We start from the raw sequence: 4,754 nt of genomic DNA on the forward strand, positions 1-4,754 counted from the left end.
AACATACAGAAAAGTAAAATGAAAATAAAATTGTGATTCCACCACTTAAAGAATAACCATAGTTAAAATGTTGATTTCTTTCTAACCTCTCCGTTTGCTTTTTCTAACGCTTACTGAGTGTTTAGTGACACACACACTCTCCTTATCTCCTTTTTTGTTCACTAAACATAAGGAGAGCATTTCCCATATTATTCAAATAGTCTTAAAAATGTGTGCTCTATGTGTTACATGTCACATACAGGTTAACAATGCAAAGACAACACAACAGGACATCAAGAAGGAAAGTGCTTTTGAGTCTTTGCTCACAGCCCCGTGGAGAAGCAGGGCTGGAAATGCTTCCAGCTTCCAGCCGAGGATCATAGCTCAGAGACGGAAGAACTCGGGGCTGGGGAAGATCACAGACCGGGTCAGTCACTAGCTGAGTGACCTTGGGCACAACAGCGGATCTAAGATTTGTTGGGCCTCAAGGTTCTGTAATTTTGGGGGTTCTCCCTAAGGAAAAGAATAAAAACCTTGCTCTTGAGAATTTTACTGAAACACGTGGTCCTGTAACTAAACTGCCAGGACCCCTCCCAGGGCCCTGAAACTGCGGTGCAAGTGAGGGGCCCTGAAGCTTGGTGTCACCTGCTTCAAGGCACAGCTGCCTTGGCTTGGGCGAGCGACCCACCTCATTTTCCTCTGTAAGATGGGGATAACAGGAGCACCTCCCTCAGCAGTTCAGAGAACTGAATGAGATGCAGCCTCATAAAGCATTTGGTAAACTGCCCGGCAGGCGAGTGCTTTATAAATGTCACCTGGGTTACTATTATTACTCAGCGTCATGTCCTCGTGGCTGAAGTCATCTGAGCCACTTCTCAGAGACTGTTATTCATGTAAAGACTTAAGAAAACCGCACCTCGAGCCTTTCTGACCTGGCTCACTGGTTCATTTACTAAACACTCACCGAGTTCCTACTAGACACGATGCTGATTCCACGCTAAGCACTGGGCTCAGTTAATTCTCACTCCTCATTCTTGGGAAGCACGACTGGGAAATCTTCCCAGGACCCTCTTTGGGCACTCAGCCTGCTGTGTGGCCGGGTTTGGACGTGACCAGGGTTCCAGGGGAAGGCGCCTTCTGCCTCGTCCACTTCTGTGTCATCAGCACGTTCTGCTGTGCCTGTGACACAGCGTGCAGGTGCTCGGGGAATGTTCAACGAGTTGACACAGGGTGCGCTGGTGTTCCCATGAGGATTTTAGTTTCTTTTGCCAGCTATTCACTTTGCAAAAGTAAGCAAGATGTGTGCAAAATAGTTTGAGGCCTCTGGAAACAAGTCAAAGGTGGTTTCATGGTTAATCTTGGTTGTTTCTGCGTGACTTTATCTTATTTTATCACAACTGAAATTCCCTATAATATTACCAGGCCACACTCAGGAAGCTTCTTTCTTGTGCTAATGAAAAAATAATATGGCCACATCGGGGAAGTCCTTAGGGAACATGTCCTGTGTCAGGAAAAGTAGTTAAGCTCTGGGGTCCTAAAGGAGCCTGGGAAAGTCTAACAGAAGCTATGGGGTTGGCTGTATCATCTATTTAAAAACAGAACTGGACTTCGCAAGTTTTATGATGTCTTGGCTTATTGAAAGCTTAATTGAGAATTAAAATGTCCAGATCGTTACTTTAACGATAGCATTCAAGCATCAGAAAATACCGTGCCCAGTGAGCACTGGACACAAGTGGGGAAGACGAGACGTGGCTGTGGGTAGAGCTCACATTTGTACCCGTACGTTTGCTTGAGACTCTGCAACCTACAACGAGTTCCCTTTCACCATCAGCATCCATCTGCTAAACCACCCTGAGGGCCGTGGGGAGCTGGAGACCAGCCTTTTTCACAGCGCCGGGACTGGGACCCAGATCCATCCAACATCATACCTCTCTTCACCATAATCATCACCCTCCTGGCCTCGCAGGAGGGCCTTCGACTCCATGGATGTCTTCAGAAGACCACGCTGATCTCTGCAGGTTTGCTGAGGCTTTCTGGTCTGTGGAGGGCGACCTGAGCCGCAGGGCACTTGGGCCCCTCAGGGCAGGCAGCTTCCTGTGCACTCCTCGGCTCAGAGCTGTAGCTGATCCTTCATGTGGCTAAGACGTGTGATTCACTGAACATCTGCAGTCACCTGCAGGCACAGCTCTGCCTTCACCATCTAGTAGGGAAGAAAGACATTAAACATGTGACTTCCGCAAAGTGTTGCGTTTACCCACCTGGGAATGAGCCCCATGCTCCGGGGGCCTCTGAAGCACCCAACCCTCTCAACAGGCTTCTGATCAACCACCTGAAGTCCAGCACCGCAGGCTGGAGGGGAGGATGTATGGCAGGCCTGTTCCCCCGCGGGGAGCCCCCCTTTACCCGTCTACAGGCCTCAGGAGTGGTGAAACTTTACTTCCAGCGTGTTATTTGGGAAAAACCCCTCAGTTGGCCCGATCGGGAGGCTACTAAATTCCTAGACACAGAGCTGAGAGGCCAGAAAGTGGCCTGTTGTGTCAGCAAGATGCAAACGCTGAGGCCTGGGGAGCCTTCTCCCGCCTGCCTTGGTGTCCACAGGCCCTGAGTGGGGGCCCAGGCTGCGCCCCCTCTGCAGGAGTAAAGCAGGACCCTTTACTCGGAGCCCTCCATCCGGGCAGGAATCCCCAAGGGCACTCCCTCCTCATTCTCGAATTAGTTGGACTTGAGTCCATAAACCAGGTCAAAAAATTCTGTATGGGAGCTCTAGGGGGTGGCTCTCTAGGAGGACTCAGCGCCCCCACCCCAGGCCCCTCCGTCAAACCTTCCCTTTGAAGAAAACAAACCCCAGGCTCGGGGAGCTGACGTAAACATCCTGAGGAAATAACCGCTGTAAGGCTGGCGAACCTCATCTCCCCAAGGAAGTAATCAGCACCTCTTCCCCTGACAGCTCCAGGTGAGCGGGCGGGGCGGGGACGGGCGTGCGCCTGGCGCTCCCGTAACTGTCCGCTGACGACCAAGCGCGCTCCCGTCCATTGTCACAGTGGAGCCCCTGAACCCAAGGGCCGGGCGGGGCGGGGATGGCTCGCCAGGAAAGGAAGCCGAGGCTCCGGCGCTCGCTCGCTCTTCCCGGGCCACGCGGGGAGCACCCGGGAGGCCCCTGCCTTCCAGCCCCGGGCTCGCCCCCGGCACCGCGAGGACCCGGAGGAAGCCCTCCGCGCGCGCGGCCGCACGGCCTCATTGTCCCCGCCAGGCGCCCCGCCGCCCGGACCCTGGCCGTCTCGACGCCCGCCGCCCCGGCTGCTGTGCGGAACGGCCCCCGAACAAAGGAGCGGCGTGCGCGGGCCCGAGGGGCGTCCGCCCGGCTGGCGGAGGAGGGAACCCGCGGAGGGGACGGGGCGGCGCACGGGGGCAGCGTCCCGCCCGGCCGCCTTCTGAGCCTCCTTCCTGACCGAGCGCGGAAGCGCCCCGGGTGCCCCAGGAGGTGGCGCACCCGCCGCGCCCCGCCGGCCCGTGCGCCCCCCAGGGCACCCGGAGCACGGGCTCCCGTGCGCCCTCCCCGCGCCGCCCCCCGCGTGCGCTCCCCCCCGCCGCGCGCCCTCCCCGCGCCGTCCTCCTCGAGCACCCGGAGCGCGGCGGGCGGCGAGCGCACTCGGCCGGCGGGCCGGGCTGGGGCCGGGGCGGGGCCGCGCGCTCCGCCGCCGCCTTAAAGGGCCCGTCTCCGCGCGCACGGCGCATGCCCGGCGCGGGGAGGGCAGGACGCGCTCGTCCCCGCCGCCGCGGGAGCTGCGGCCGGCCTCTCCGCGGGGCTGCGCGGCGCCGGTGCGCGTGTCACCGCCCGCGGGGGCTCCGCGGGCGCGCGGGGTGTGTAGGACCCCGGCGCCGCGCATTCCGGAGGTCGCCCGGAGCTGGGCGGGCCAGACCCGCGCCGCAGCCGGGGTCTGGCTTTCTGAGCCGCAGTTTCAGGCCTGGTCGGGTGAAGCGCTGCCCAAGGGGACAGAATTGCGGGCGCGTGCGCGCGAGTGGCGATGCGGGCGGGCGTGTGCCTTTGTGTCTCGTGCTCTCCCGCGCAGGTGGGCAGCCCGCGCCGGGAGCCGCTTTGCTCCCGCGCACCAGTGCCTCGAGTCTTGCTTTCCGTGTCCGAGGGCTCGGACCGCCCTGTTGGGCACACAATAGACCTTTCTCCCGGTGGCACCTTTGGCCCTAGGGGTGGCTTATTTGGGGACACTAACGGGACTTTCTAAGGACCGCTCCCTCAGAGCCGGGCCCCTGGCATCCGAGTTGGGCGCGTTTCCTTTTCGGAGTCAGGCGAGGGAGGAGACCTGGGGACAGTACCTGTCCTCGGTTGATGGGTGCGAGCAAGTGTCCCGAGCCTGCCGGTCCCGCATTAGACAACAAAGAGAGGCGTTCGCGGCGGCGGGGGAGGGGCGCGGCCGGGCGGAGGACTGGGCGGGCTGCGGCGAGCGCGGGGCGGGGGCGCTGGAGCTCCGCTCGCTCAGCCAGCGGCCTCCGCCCGCCCCCGGCCCGGCGCGCGCCAATCGCCTCCCCCAGCGATAGTGTCAGTAGCATTGTAGTGTCAGCTCCCGCCGGTGACGTTGCGCCTCCCTCGTCCCCCTCCGGAGCAGTCTGGCTGCAGAGGCTCAGTCAAGAGGCGGGGAGGAGAGGAGGAAAAAGCGCTGAGTGAGGGCGGGCGGGCGGGCGGGAGGGAGGGAGTGGAGGAGCTGGGGAGGGGCTCCTTAAAGAAACGCTGCTGTCGCTCGCCTGCTCGCTTCTCGCTC

General features: G+C 60.1%; 1 long non-coding RNA gene across 1 annotated transcript; it reads right to left on the bottom strand.

Annotated features, from left to right (window-relative positions):
- Positions 1-943: 943 nt before the first annotated feature.
- LOC103560273 (uncharacterized) lies at positions 944-2,962 on the bottom strand. Its single transcript, XR_547157.2, has 3 exons — positions 2,823-2,962; positions 1,908-2,179; positions 944-1,302 (listed from the first exon to the last, which is right to left on the bottom strand). It is a non-coding gene; the product is annotated as an uncharacterized lncRNA (long non-coding RNA).
- Between the last annotated feature and the right edge of the window lie 1,792 nt (positions 2,963-4,754).

The sequence above is a fragment of the Equus przewalskii genome, chromosome 1, assembly GCF_037783145.1.
Source record: "Equus przewalskii isolate Varuska chromosome 1, EquPr2, whole genome shotgun sequence".
Taxonomy (NCBI): Eukaryota; Metazoa; Chordata; class Mammalia; order Perissodactyla; family Equidae; genus Equus; species Equus przewalskii.